The sequence below is a fragment of the Typopeltis vanoorti genome, chromosome 8, assembly GCF_054136105.1.
Source record: "Typopeltis vanoorti isolate ZY-2024b chromosome 8, IOZ_Tvanoo_1.0, whole genome shotgun sequence".
Taxonomy (NCBI): domain Eukaryota; kingdom Metazoa; phylum Arthropoda; class Arachnida; order Uropygi; family Thelyphonidae; genus Typopeltis; species Typopeltis vanoorti.
Window position 1 is genome coordinate 112,769,703 of NC_143556.1, and position 16,043 is coordinate 112,785,745.

Here is a 16,043-nt window from a genome sequence, read left to right on the forward strand (position 1 = left end):
TGAAAGTACTACATAAAAAAATTATATCATTACTAACTTTTCCTATCTACAATTTTCCTCCAAATCAGTCTGTTACTTGTCATGACTCCAACATTATCAGATCTTATATTTCTATCGTCTGAGGCACTTTATACCGTATCAATCCACCTATATCTTGGTCTTCCTCTGGGTTGTTTTGCTGCCAACCTGGCAGCGAACACTTGTTTTGTTAATCTTTCCTCGCCCATTCTGTTTAGGTGACCATACCACCTGAGATTAGCTCTGCTAACGCATTCCTGGATGCTGACAATGTCAAGTTCTTTCCTAATATCCTCGTTTTTAATATGATATTGCCATTGATGCCATCTGTTCACGCCTCTAATCTTTCTCAGGACTCTCATATCTGCGGTCTCTAGTCAAGTGTTTTACTTCTGACCCAGCTCTCAGATCCATAAGTTAAAACTGGTTTGAACACTGTCTTGTATACAGCTAATTTAGTGTTCCGACTAATTTCTCTCTTATTCCATATGAATTTATTCAATTGACTTCCCACCATACCAGTTTTGCTGATTCTGTTGTCTATTTCTATATTTAATTTACCATCTTCACTAAAAATTGTGCCTAAGTAGCTGAAATGTTTTACTTGTTCCACAGGTTCTCCATTCACAACACAGTTGACATTTTCAATGATTCTGCCTATTTTCATTGTCTTTGTCTTTTTATTGCTGACCTTCATACCATATCTATTACAACAGCTATTCAATTTAGTCAGAGAATCTTGCAGACTTGTAGCAGATTTATTTAGAAGTATAACATCATCCGCATAAAGCAAAGAGCTGACATTAACATCTCCAATTTTGATATCATGTTTAATACCACTTTCCTTCATAATGTGATCCATATAGATAATGAATAACAGAGGGGATAATGTACATCCTTGTCTCACACCAGATTTAACATTAAACCATCTTCCTGTATACTTCCTTCAATTCTAACTGCTGACTTACAACCCAAATAAAGACTAAGTATTGCTTGATATAATGCCCCATTGACACCATATAACTGCAGCGTATTGTATAGCTTCTCTCTTGGCACCTTATCATATGCCTTTTCCAAATCGACAAAACTTAAATACAGATCTTTGTTATATTCCCATGCTTTCTCGACTATTTGTCGTAAAGTGAAGATCTGATCCTGACAGCCTCTGTTTGGCCTGAATCCAGCTTGTTCTTCACCAAGCTTTTCTTCCACAATTCCTCTCAACCGTTTCTTAAGTATACTTGCATAGATTTTGCCAGGAACACTCAGAAGGGAAATACCTCTGTAATTCTCACATTCAGTTTTATTTCCCTTTTTATATATGGGTACTATGAGAGCTCTACTCCAATCATCGGGAATTTGTCCCTCTGTCCAGGCTTTCTGAACTATGCAGTGCAGCCACTGTAAGACTCTTATACCACCATACTTCAGCATTTCTGGTCGAATATCATCTACTCCAGCTGCCTTTCCACATTTCAAGCCTTTGATGGCTTTTTCTACTTCAAGTACGGATATGTATTCCTGCCTGCCTGCACGACTGGTCAGTGTTTTTTACCACTGTGCTGTCATCACTGCTTGTTTCATTTAGCAGTTTTTCAAAGTAATTACTCCATACTTCAAGGATATCTTTTATTCCAGTTTTCATGTCACCTTTATCATCTCTAACTCCTTTTACAGCACTGTTTCCTCCATTCCTAAGCTTCTTCAACAACCTCCAGAATATTTTGCCACCTTCTTGATATTTATTTTCTATATTTTTGCCAAAGTCCTCCCATGACTTTTGTTTAGCTAGTTTTACACAGTGTTTAGCATTCTTGCATTTGTCTCTATATTCTCTAAGAGCACAAGCTGACTTATTTGAGAGGAACTTTTGATATGCTTTCTTCTTTTCCTTCACTGCCTCTTTAACTTCCTGTGTCCACCAGGGAGTTTTGATTTTTCTATCCTTGCAGACAACCTCACCGCATGCCTCTCTGGTAGAATCAATCAATGTTTTCTTCAGAGTTTGCCACTGAATCTCCAAGGTTTGGTTCCTGTTCTCAAACTCTTTCATTTTTTCTTCAATAATCTTTGTGTGTTTTAGTCTACAGTTCACACGAAGGTTTAGGCGAGATGTTAATTTTCCGGAGAGAGAGATCTACTGAAGAAATCACTTGTGATCTTATTTAAGTTGCTAATTCGAACATTAGTATCTTGGGCTTTATCACGCAAATGAAGAAAATATAAATATGAAATACAGCATATAAAATGGCAGCTACTAAAAACCATTTATTCAGGATGCTGACTTATCTGTTCAAATATATACGAAAAAGAAACATAATAAAAAATGCAGCATTGATCAAGCTATAACTAACGGTGGTCTTATTCAGAGCACTGCTCTGTTGGAGAAATTAAATCCTAAACAAATACTCTGATAGTACCTTCACAATAGCGGGCGCTCGCTATCATCCAGAGTATGTGTAGATGGACTATTAGACTTTTGAAATTTGTAGATGACTCTCTGAGAGGGAATGAACGTCAGCAATTTTCGAAACATGGTGTATATATACGAACAAAATTGACCTGTTCATAGAACAAGCCAGTTCTTTTGTTTCGATGCTTTTTAATGCTGTTTAATGTTAGACAGTAATGAGCGATATTTTTTTTCTGTTGCTCTCGCCCACGAAAGGTTATTTGCAAATCTATAGAACATTTTTACCGTGGGCGAGCTAGGAATATATTTTTCTCCTTTTATATTTACATAGCCCAGAAACCCTGCTCTACAGACCAAACACGGCACTTTATCAAGCCACTTCACAGGTCTCCAGTAAGCGACGAGGTGGTCTCACACTGGACGATGAAATTCATCTCCGCCTAAAGACAATCACAAACATATCCGTGCTCACTGTGGCATTTAAACCTGCAGCCTGTTGGTTGGACAAGGGGTAAGCTAACCACTCGGCAACCAGGCAGGCAATTAATTTTCATAGTTCGATGCAGACAACAATATGCGTATGGCAGTTAAACTTTGCTTGAAATCCAAGGTCAATTTCCAGTTCTCCTCCTTCACTTTCTATCCAGTTCTTTTCTCTCCCTTACACCCACACTCTCAAACTTCAAGCTTTTTTTTTTATGGTAGATGGGAGTCTACACAACCCTGAACTTTTGCACGTTCTAAAGGCTATCGTATGGTTTTCTTGATGTGTACAAGCCAAGCAAGGTCTAAAAAATCTTATACAAGCTTTCTCATCATTACTCAAATATGCATTATCCTTTTCAGATCAGTTGAAATTGATGTTGGAATTGCAAAATACTTCCATTTATCATAACATAAACTCAGCATTCCTCTTCGTGAAGGATCAACAATCTGGTCCCATTTTGCGCACCACGCAATTCACTTCTTCAGTTGCATTTTTATTTGTAATAGCATTCTTTTCCAAACCTGAAAATCTCTTTTCGTATTTTACCATATTCTTATACAATATAATTTGCCCAAATTCATTTGTCGAATTCCATTAATCTAATACATCTATAAAGCAGACCAAATTTTCTTATAAATCAAATTTTGCTCAATAAGTTCTTAAGATAACATCCTTGATAACTTTGATAAGTTTTTCCTACCTAAATACAATTAATTGCTACCTCCTGCTGTCTTCAATTTTACCAACTAAGCTGGTTGACATGCGAAGCTATTTATTATTAACAGTGACTTAACAACTCGATTAAGTTATTTTTCTTTTAATGTCAGTCCCACCCATGAAACTTCTCAGACTTTTAATACAAGGGGTGGAACAAGGTTACATAATGGGGAAGTCAGCTCTGAAAATGAAACATGTTGGTCTGTTTTATGTCACTTGAAAACTATGAATCAAATTGGTTGCTTCACACCAGGTGATAAAAATCATCGTCTTCCTGAAGACTATTTTGTATGTGTCTATGTCACAGTAGGATTACAATAAATCGCTGATCGTCTGTTGTAAAGCGCTGGCGTTATCCACTTGGTCACAAAATACTATCTCTCTCTCTCTCTGAAAAACATTTAATACATTTACTATGTTAATTAACTTCATTACATGTTTAGTGTATTCCAGCCAGTCGCATTATTGTACACTTAAATGACTGACTGTTTTATCCTGCCTCTGAATTTGCAAATATGGGAATGATTTGAAATAATTAAACAAGTGAATTTCGCCATTTTATCTTTTTCAAGTGATATAATTCATTATCACATCAACTGAATCTACATATGCAAATAAAATGATCCAATTCAATGATTCAACAATATTGGTAATGGGTTAAACGTCAAATTGCATTTAAATTCCATCTCAATATGACTGAGATAGACAGAGGTACAAAAGGAATCCAATCTTATTTAAGCATTGTTTTGAATCACTCCTAGAAATGAAGTATTCCTACTTTTTGTTATTAAATAAATATTTTTTTTAAAATGTATTTAGAACTATACGTAAACGTATACGTAAAATATTGATATTTATAGAAAAACACATAAATGTTGATTGCATTGGTAAACATTTCAGAAAAATATCGATTTCTTTCAGAGAAAATAGCGAAAAATGAAGCCAGCTCTACTCTTTCGAAGACATCAGTGGTTTCTTGTAGAAATCGACACCAGTGTTTCCTGATGGGGAATGGAAATAGATCGGCAGGCCACGTCCCTCTCCAGCTCCACACAGACTATATCTGACAGGAGAATTAAGTGAGTCAGTCTTCTCAATTCCCCCTTAAATCTGGACACCGCGGTTCTGCAACCTCCAGTAAATCCTAAGGTGTCAGTTTAGAGTGACATTCGGAGCTAGGGGGTACACTAAGAAAGGGCAGACTTGACACCGCCTTTGGCCACTTTTGACAACTCTGACGTCAACTGATAGACAGGAATAGAATCATTTATCATATGCTGTGTCATTTGCAATGCTTTTATGTATAGTTTCTATCTGATATCCTCACATAAACAGACATTTTTAAGGTTACCCGGTTTGATACTGTACAGAATACAAGATAGTGGGAAGAACGGGTGAAAAAAAACCTCATAGTAATGTCTTAAATGACAAAGGATCAAAATGAATTTTAAATTATCAGTTAAATTATTCGTGATATATTTGCAAATTTTTCAGTATTTCTTTATATAATTAAAAATGTATTTTTAAGGTCCTTTTGTTTCTAATTCTACTTTACACTGTGGTTCCGTTTTGTGTTGTTTATTTATACTTCACCGTTCAGTTTGATTATATTCAAATGAACTTAATATTTCTCTGAGATAAGTTGTCGATTTCAAAAATATTTCAAAATTTTGCTTCTAGATGATTTTAGAGTTTCTGATAAGTACGACCAGAAGCAGCCAATCTATCAACTAAGTTAACTCGTGTTATATGAAAATTCTCACAAGAAAAAATCTGATTTAAAATGGCAACCCCAGTAAGAGTATACCCATCCCAGATGTACTTGAGATGACCTCTCTAGTATGTTTTATATGTTTGGATAAACGCTTTTGGGGAAAAATTCGTGAAGTACAAAGCATTAATGATATTGGTTATTTTAATAATTTAAATTATTAAAAAAATGGTATTATTAGTCAAATTATTTTGTCAATAAACAGTTACTAAAAATAATTAGCAAATAAAGTATTTACTATTTATTATTTGTTTTATTATTTATATTATGAAATCATGATGTTATACTCGTAATAATATTTGTTTAGAGCAAGCTTACATTCATTACGTAATTTAAGAGATTTAATAAAAGGTTTCTGATAGATGAGGAGAGAGAGAGTTTACAAAGCTTGAAAAATGTTGCATATTTTTGGAGGAGCTCCTAATTGTCACAAGTAAAATAATAATGGTTATTATTACTAGTTCGTAAAGAAAATAATGTAGAAATGTGTCATCATAAAAAAATTAACAGGTATTCTCAAGTTTGCAAGATTCCTTGACTAAATTGAATAACTGATTCGATTTAAAAGCTTGTATATTGTATTCCTTGGGAAATATGTCAGGAGTAAGACTGTTCCACAGTACAGCAGTAGCAGGGATGAAGGAAGAGGAAAAGAAACTTGTTCTGTGGGTTTCAAGGTGTAATGTGAAAGGATGTTGGGCGGCAGCTGTACGTGTTCTAATGAGCTTAGTACTGAGTGGGGGAATTACTGATGCTGTTTCGGATGAACATTTTCCATGGAAATATTTATAGAGTATACAAATTGCTGAGACTAAACGTCTATGTGAAAGTGAGGGGAGTGAGTTGGTAAGAGATGGGTCATTTATCAGTCTAATTGCTCTCCTGTGTATTGAGTCAAGCATTTTGAGGGAGCTTTTAGGAGCCCCACTCCAAATGTGAGAACAATATTCGATAGCTGGGCGGATTTGTGATTTGTATAAAGTTAACAGCTAAGGTTAGAGGTGAAGTAACTTCTTGAGCGAATCCAGGAGACACCTGATGTTAAGGTAATTTCGAGAATAGAAATCTCATAGTGTCTGGAAAACTGCGTGTTATCAAAAATAATACTAGGTAAAAATGGTTCTTTTTTGTGGGAAATTAGACAAAACTGGGTTTTACTAGCATTTAAGTTGACTAGGTTATCTGAGCCCCATTGGAGCATGGCTTGGAGGTCAGAGTTAAGGGAAGTTGATGTTCTGTGGGTAAGTGAGTTGTGTAGGTTAAGGTTTTTCAAATGAAAGGGAGGAGTGCAATGTGCTTTCATCTGCAAAACTGTGTATTGGGTTGGAGGTCAACTGAAGTAGGTTATTGATATACAGAAGGAAGAGAGTTGGTGAGAGAACAGAACCTTGTGGGACCCCAGCATTAGTTGTATGGTGAGAGGATAGGGAGCCGTCTATCATCACACATAGTGTGCATCGAGACAGAAAGCTGGCAATCCATCTGCAGAAGTCCTGTGACAGTCCAAATGATGGGAATTTGCTTAGTAAGCCTTTGTTCCAGACCCGTCAAAGAATTTAGAGATATCAAGTGCAACCTTTTGGGATTCATCAAATTTCTTCGTGGCATTTGTCCAGAGATGGGTGATATATGACAGCAGATCACCTGTTGATCGGCATCGACGGAATCCGTACTGGTGGTCGCTTAATAGCATCAATTCTCTACTCTTACTCTACCTTCAAGGTTGAGTAAGAGTTGAGAATTGATGGTTTTCTCCATCACTTTTAGATAGGACTGAGGTGAGTGAGATAGGGCGGCTGTTAGATGGCAATTATTTGTCACCCTTTTTAGAAATGGGTTGGATATAGGCCAGTTTCCAGGCTTTGGAATATGTACAGACAGCATAGGATAGCAGTCAGTTCTGGTGCACAGACCTTCAGGACAATTGAAGGAATGTCATCAGGGCCAGGAGCTTTTGCGTTTCTAATTTAGACAACAGGTTTATGATCTCTCTCTCTCTCTCTCTCTGGCAAAAGGATACAGGGGGCATTGTATGTTGGGTAGTTGGAATGACTGACTGAGGGGGGGGGGGGCATTTGCCATGGCGATTATGCGTGCATTGCAGGCCAAGTGTGAAGTGGATGATGTTGCAATTGAGCCATCTCGGTATGATAGGGTGGGAGTAGTGTAGGGCTAAAGTTATGACCAATTGCTTTGGCAAGAGACCAAAAGGCATGGCTGCGTTTGGATAGGCTGCAAGTTTCCTGCTTTTTGCCCGTTCAAATTCTGTTTTGGAAGCATTGATATTTTCCTGCATCTGTTTCGGGTTTCAGTATAGGCATTGAAGGAGGATGGAGTTCTTGATTTGAGCCAGTTGTGGTATGCCTGATTTTTCATTTGTGCAGCCTTGGCACGTCTTTCGGAAACCAGGGTTTAGATAGGGGACGGCAGTTCAGAGAAGCGTGGGGAATGTATGTTTTCATGCCATGAGGATTACTTTGGTGGTACGTTCGGTGCATACGTTTGGATTGGAAGACTGAAAACAGTAGTCTCGGAGGCTGTCTATTTTGGCACTGTTATAATGCCAAACTACTCTTTTGTGAGTGTGACTGTGTAAGTGTTGTTGCATGGTGGAGGAGATGAACACTAGGTTGTGGTCAGAATTACCTATGGGGCTCACTACATTTACTGCATATTTGGAAGAGTCATTGAAGAGATCTAGGGTATTTGGGGAGTGATTCAGGTTATCTGGTATTCTGGTCGGCTTGTGAACAATTTGTGTAAGGTCGTTAGTTAAAAAGTAGATAATTGTCGTAAATCCGAAATTCTGGATCGAAAACATTTCTTTTATAATAAAAATCAAAAAAGGTATTTTTTTTTAAAAAATACACTTACTCACTATAATGCTAATCATATATATTGGCTACATGGAAATATCACTAACTGCATGCAGATAAATTTACATGCACGTAAAGCAAAGAAATTCTCACTATTACAGTTGTTTATTGAGAAATATCCTCAAAACCAGAGATATGCATTTTATACAAAGAATATAATTTCAGTCCATGAAATTCGGCTGATCCTCAAAACAGCTAACAGAGCAATGCAGCTATTTTAGTAAAAACGTCGGTAACCCCCCCCCCCCCCCCTTGGAATTCTTTGTTGCTATCCGCGGTGGTGTGCTGAGAAGTTCTGATAATCACCATGAAGGAATTGAGGTAGAAAAAAAATCTTTCCTCGTGGCACAAACCAGTCCTTCGTGGTCTAGATGTTTATCGGAACTTTTCACCCCCCCCACTCGTGTATATATATATATTTTAACATATTTAAAGAATTTTATTATTATTATTATATATATAATTATAATAAAATTCTTTAAATATGTTACAATGCATTAGGTATTTTGCATACAGCAGCAGCTGAACAATGAAAAGAATAATTAAAAATGTAATTTTTAATTCCCATTTCTTAAAAAGAAATGGAAATTAAGATACACTTTAAAGGAAATTATTTAATAACGGTGTGCCGTTATTTTGAGCTGGTCTTAAGCTATAAAATAGATTTTTAAATTAATTATTACTAACAATTATTAGTAATAAAATAATTTAAAAACCTAATTTACATTTGGTAAATGATTCTTTGCACGGTTTCTGGTCTGATTTAATTCAAGAAGCAACTTGAAATCTTACTGCTTTTGTTTTTTAAATTGCTTCTTGAAATCAGACCAGAAACCGTGCAAAGAATCATTTACCAAGCCGTAGCGCTGTCGAAAGAATAATACCTCTTTCTTGGAATTGGGAATACTTTGGGTATTTGGAATAAGTTCGAATTTATCCGAGACGAGTGGAATATTTATATCGGTGGTTTTTTTTTTGTTTTTTTTTAATAATGGCTTCAACTGGCGAAAGGTTTTTGTAAACCTATAGTGTATTCGTACCATAACTGGCAAGAAACCAAATATGGAACTTTTTCAATCTACTTCAGTATTCAAAAAGTAGGGAAGTGGTCTCACACAAACAATGAAATTCGTCTCCCCACCTAAGAACGATTACAAACATTCATTCTAAAGCGTTGATATGCCAACCACGCGGCTAGTTAAACTACCTACTACAGCATAGTTGTACAATAAGTTAAACACGGATTAGTTTTCCTAGAGACTAAACATTTAATTTTTTTACGAGGCAGTCCATACCTCCAATAAACAGGGCTGCCGTCTCACAAAATTAGACTAAATTCCTCCAACCACTAAAGGCATCGCAAATAGAGAGATTATTTGAACATACAACCCGTTAGCTGGAAACTTTGCCCACTCGGCCATCCAATATATGGATTCTGCACAATGTTCCATCTAGATGCTATGTGATGCATGCTCAGATATAGGATAGCTGAAGAATTGTAGATGTGGGTTGTGCTTAGTAATTTGAGTCATATCAAGCGTTTATTAGAACATCATGTCTTTCTCTTTTGACATAAAAAAGTAAAGTTAACATGGCATTATCAAAGTAAACAAATTTTGCAGCTAGTTAACAGTTTAGTAAAATCATCTCTGTATAAACTTATGAACATTTCAAGATCACTGTTGAGACAAAGTATAAAAATATTTCTGTGCGGTTTTGGTGCGCGTGAATTACTTTCTCCAAGGCGAAATTCTGCAATGCAGTGAAAGTTCGAAGGAATAAGTAAAGCGATCAGCAAATGTTAGAAGAGTCATAACACAGACTGCTTGACGTCTAGAGCTAAGATTATAACGTGCAATTTCGGGTAGATTGTTTTACTTAGTCATTTATAAGAGAACTGTTGATGCTGTGGAAAAGATGAGAACTACAGCGATCAGATTTCAAACACCGCTTAGGTAGACCAAAAAAAAAAAAAAACGGATTAGAAACCAAGTAAGCATTAAAAGAATTTTCCCCAAGGCCCACAATGTACTGTTTTTCTTAATTTCTTCTGAATCTTACATGACACTCTCAATTAAAACTCCCTCATTTCTAAGATTTTTTTTTTCAGAAATAAGCCTCAAAATTATCTTGTTATTTACTATATTTTTACCATAGTCTTTCCATGACTTTTGTTTGGCTAATTTTACGATAATCTAGCTTAGATTTTCTGCCTATTCTTCCAAAGCACATACTGAATTACTTTCCTTCATTTTTCAGAAATGCTTAACTTCTAGCTTTTTCCATGTTTTTTTTCTAATCTTCCATAAATGGTATTTTAATTCATTAATTATAAAAATCAAAATTCTCTTCCCATTTGGTTGGTATTGTAAAAAAAAAAAAAACCTGTTCTGTTGTAAATAGTGGCATGCCCTACACATTACGTAATCTGTTCCAAATACGCAGACCAAGAGGGCAGCTGTAGAGACCACCAGAAATTTTGGATTTTACTATAATTACAAACATCACTATAAATTTCCTGGCTAAACCAGTCAATGTTTTCTATAAATTTTGCAGAATCTAGAAGATTTGGTTCATTTTTAATTTTTTTTCTTCCAATGATAATTCCATATTTGAATTTACAAGTCACCTCTCAAAGCTTCTCGACTTTTTTTTTTTTAAAAAAAAACTTTCCTATATATATATATATATAGAATGTTTTTTACCTTGGGTGTAATATACGTTGAAGATACCAAGAAATTTTATACTTGGTTTTAATCCTTTTTGCAAGTAAGCAAAATAAAGTTTTGCGCGTGAAATATATTTACGTCTGAGCTACTTGTATATAGAAGCTAATGACTTCATATTACTTGCCTTAGTATGTATTCCATAGCACACACACCCCCCCCTTTTTTTTTCGGGCATGTATAATGCAATGCATAACGAGAAGGGCCACTGCCCAGACCGGTTTCGACCTTTATTGAGGTGAAAAAATTAAAGGGTTGCTTATCATAGGTCTAGAATAGTTAGTATAGGGGTGCAAGAAAGCCTGATAGTATTAGGAGAAAAAAGACATAGATAGTATGAGAGAGAGAGAGAAAAGATTTCAGCTGTTTTATATCATATAGCCAAAGGCTATCAGTTTTCCTTTTCCACCAATCTCATATAGATGAATAACCAAAAAACCAATTAAAACTAATGCGCAAAGATGACTAATACCCAGACAGAGAAGTCCCAGACAGAGAAGCCCAACTCAAGGCGGTTAACCGCCTTGAGTTGGGCTTCTCTGTCTGGGATTGCTCTCCAGTCATCCCTGCAATTGACTATAAGACTACATTGAATTAAGATGATGGAACTATTTAAAAAACCTCTCATAGCAAGAACAGACAGAATTTTATCTCCCCCTAGTTAATATAGCATAATGTGGGTGGTCTACACCATCTAGTGATAAATTTGATATCTCCTAGAATGCTTATTTCTAAATACAAAAAACGTCTGACTAAACAATAAAATTTCTACAATACAATATTATAAAGCATTTGGATATCATATTGCTGGTTTTCAAATCCATGTTTTTTCTAACCTTTCGTAAGTAGTATTTTAAGTCATTAATTATAAAAATCAAAATTCTCTTCCCATTGCGGACATTGGTGGGTATTGTAAAAAAAAATAAAAAATAACCTGTTCTGTTGTAAATAGTGGCATGCCCAACACATTACATAATCTGTTCCAAATACACAGAGCAAGAGGGCAGCTGTATAATGCATGTTCTACTGTTTCCAATTGGTAACAGATGTCACAGATTGGATCTCCGATGTTAAAGTACCTCCTTTTGATGGCATTGACTGGAAGGCTACCATATTTAATTCTCCAAGCAAGATCCTTCCTGTTAGGGTACCCTTGGAACTTCATCAAGAACTGTGTAACTTCGCAACGAAAGAGATTAAAGATTTCTTTATACCAAATTTTACTTTTTTTTAATGGAAAGAATGTCAATTCCAGAGTGTAGCAGTCTTAGAGTTTAGCACAGAGTATTGTAGTATTCAGGAACAATCTCAGCTTTTGTACCTTTATAATCAACTCCAAACAGGAGAAGATGAAAACCCAAGTAGTGCCGGATTGGTGGTACTAGTGGGAGCCAGACCAGGGAGAGATACCAAGGTTCTTAAAAGAACTGGAAGATGGACTGAGTCGTTGACTCTTTATCCCGTCATCTGAATGAAGAGAATCTGTGTGGATGGGGTGTTATTGAGCTAAAAGTTCTAGTCATGGTGTCCCAAAATTCACGCAAGATTTAAATTTAGCGCCATTTGTGCGGTAAAGTGTTGCCAACGAGAAAAAAAAAGTCAGCGTGACAGCTGACAGTTCAGTGTTATTAAAAACGGAGCGCTACACGAAAGAACAACGCATTTTCATTGTTGAGCAATATTTTTAAAATAATGAAGGTTTGGCAACTACAGTTCGCAATTTTCGTACAAAATATGAGCGGAATAGTGATTTAACTTCATCAACTGTGAAAAGATTAATTAAAAAATTCAAGGAAACTGGATCAATTAGTGATCTTATACACTCTAGCCGTCCTTCAACAAGTCGTTCAACAGAAAACATCGAAGCAGTTCGTGAGAGTGTTGCTGAAAGTCCAGGAACATCGATTCGGCACCATGGTCTTGAATTAGGCATTTCGAGAAGCTCTCTCTACAGCGTATTCTCACGAAAGATTTGCATCTTTATGCTTACAAAGTTCAATTGACTCAAGAACTGAAGCCTACTGACCACACACAGCGAAGAGAGTTCGTTGAATGGATTATGGAACAACAAGTAGATGTTTATTTTTCGAACAAAATCATCTTCAGCGATGAGGCTCATTTTCATCTTGATGGCTTCGTTAATCGACAAATTTGTCGCATTTGGGGTTCAGAAAATCCACGAGTGATTGTTGAGAAACAAATGCATCCACAACGTGTCACTGTTTGGTGCGGATTTTGGGCTGGAGGCATCATCGGTCCATTCTTCTTCGAAAATGCGGCTGGTAAGGCAATAACAGTTAATGGTGCTCGCTATCGCGACATGATAATCCAGTTTTTTGTGCCTAAATTGCAAGATATGGATGTGGACGACATGTGGTTTCAACAAGACGGTGCCACATGCCATACAGCCCGAGAAACAATTCAATTACTGCATGAGTCATTTCCTGGTCGTGTAATTTCCCGTTTTGGTGATCAGAATTGGCCGCCCAGATCATGTGACTTAACGCCGTTGGACTTTTTTCTTTGGGTTTTTTGAAGTCTAAGGTTTATGCCAACAAGCCCACGACCACCCACGCCTTGAAGGAGGAAATTGAGCGTGTATCAACGAAATTCAGCCACATTTATGTAAAACGGTCATGGAAAATTTCGACAAAAGAGTGTGTATGTGCCAGCAAAGCCGTGGAGGCCATTTACCAGATATGCTATTCCATGCATAACCCTATACTGTATACTTTATGAATCAATAAGAAATTCTAATTTTTAATTAAAAACCTGTGTTTTCTATCAAAATTACTGCTTGCGTGAATTTTGGGACATCCTGTATATATATATATATATATATATATATATATTTTTTTTTTCCAATATGTTATTGTCAACTGACCACCAGCTTGTTGTGTGCACTCTACGGCTTCAGAAACGACATGCTACCATCAACGCTGGTAGGCCTAAGCAGCTATACCGCGTGAAATGGGAGGCATTGGAAAATGAGGCTGTGAGGAAACATTTTGCAGATGACATTTCCTCCAGGTTCAAAGAGATTCCCAAGCATACTGCAGATGTTGAGAACAGCTGTCACTGCCTCTGCATTCTCATGCTGTGGCAGAAAGCGGTTCGGCGTGGCAACGGGCAGTGAGAAAAGCACAACTTGGTGGAACCAAGAAGTCCAAAAACTCTCCAGGCAAAAAGGAAGTCCTACCTAACATGGCTTAGGGTCAGGTCAACTGAGATGCGTTTGCGGTATGCTGAGGCATGAAAAGCTGCTGTTGAGGCAGTAAAGACAGCAAATCAGAAGGCTTGGGAATCCTTTGGAAAAAGATTAGACTCATCCTATGCAAATGCAAACAAAGTATTCTGGCAGACCATCCGCCGCCTTCGAGGGAGGAAATCGTGCGCAGCAAGGGCAATTAAGGCCTCTGATGGTGCACTTTTAACAACCGAGGATATCCTCCACAGATGGAGGGAATACTTTGAGAGCCTTCTTAACCCGGGTGACCCAGCAGTTGTGGACATCCAAGAGGCGCAGATCAGGGCAATGACTTTGCAATGACAATGGACCTCTTCTGCTCACAGCAGAAGAGGTCCATTTAGCAATAAAATCGCTAAAATCGGGCAAGGCTGCTGGCGATGATGAAATACAGCCCGAAATGCTAAAAGCCTTAAATCGAGAAGGTGTTCTCTGGGTGACTCGAGTGTGTCAGGCTGCTTGGATATCTGGGCGAGCACCAAAGCAATGGCAGACAGGCATAATAATACCAGTCTTCAAGAAGGGAGACCATAAGGATTGCAGTAACTATCGTGGCATCTCTCTGCTCAGGGTAAATAACACAAAGTCTGAAACTTTCACAGTCTCCGTTGGTCTCCGCCAAGAGTGTTTTCTGTCACCCCTCCTTTTCATAATATTTATGGAGGACCGGATTGATAGGCACAGACGAGGCAGTGAGTGTGTCAGAATTGGAAGATGTAGCATTGGACGGCTGCCTTTTGCAGATGACCTATTTCTGCTTAGCTCTTCCACAGATGACCTCCAGCGGACCCTGGATAGGTTTGTATCTGTGCAGACGCCGGAATGAAGATCAGTGTGGCCAAAACTGAAACATTTGTGGTCTCAAGACAACCATCCCAGTGCACTCTACATGTAAGTGGAGTCCCAATGAGGCAGGTGTAGAAGTTTAAATACCTTGGGTCGATATTCACGAATGATGGAAAATGGGACGTAGAGCTAGATACTCAAATTGGCTTAGCAAGCTCAATATTGCGGGAGCTTGGCCGTTCGGTAGTATTGAAGTGGGAGTTAAGCCAGAAGGAAAAGCTGGCTGTCTTCAATACAGTCTATGTCCCCATCCTCACCTATAGTCATGAGAGTTGGGTAATGACCGAAAGAATGCGGACACGAATCCAAGCGGGTGAAATGAGGTTCCTTCGAGGGGTTGCGGGGCTGACAAGACTCGACAGAGTCAGAAGCTCTGCAATTCGGGAAATCTTCAATACTCAACTGCTGCTTCTCCGTGTTGAGAGATCACAGTTACGTTGGTACGGGCACCTGGTCAGAATGCCACAAGAGAAGCTCCCACAGCAGGCCCTCTTTGTCAAGCCAGAGGGTGGGAGGCCACGTGGAAGGCCAAGGACTCGCTGGATAGATTATATCCAAAACCTTGGGTGGACACGTTTTGGAATCCCACCAGAACGCCTGCGCTTGGTGGCAGAGGATCGTGATCATTGTAAGTCCCTCTTGTAGCTGTTGCCCCCACAACCCAATTAGGAAAGGTGGGCCTTGAAGATGTATGTATGTATATATGTATGTTATTGTCCTGCTTAAAATTAAATGGTGACCATTTCCTATTTCTTATCGCTTGTACTCTTGTATCGTGGACAACAATGTGGGTATCGCTGTCGAGTATAGCATATCAAATAAAGCTGTTTCCCAACCCTGTAATATGTTCATGTGAATTAGTGCACATCTTAAAATCGAAAGATGGTGTTTGTGATGACGAGATCATACTAAGCAGAAATCAATAAGGCATGTACACTATAA

At 37.6% G+C, this 16,043-nt stretch overlaps 1 protein-coding gene and 1 long non-coding RNA gene across 13 annotated transcripts in view; one reads left to right on the plus strand and one right to left on the minus strand.

Annotated features, from left to right (window-relative positions):
• Positions 1-16,043, minus strand: part of LOC150104289 (zinc finger protein 703-A-like) — a 603,572-nt gene that overhangs the window by 495,864 nt on the left and 91,665 nt on the right. The window lies entirely within an intron of this gene.
• Positions 4,561-16,043, plus strand: part of LOC150104290 (uncharacterized) — an 81,752-nt gene continuing 70,269 nt past the window's right edge. Inside the window, exon 1 of the long non-coding RNA XR_016548654.1 lies at positions 4,561-4,714. This is a non-coding gene — a long non-coding RNA (uncharacterized LOC150104290). The remainder of the gene's footprint in view (positions 4,715-16,043) is intronic.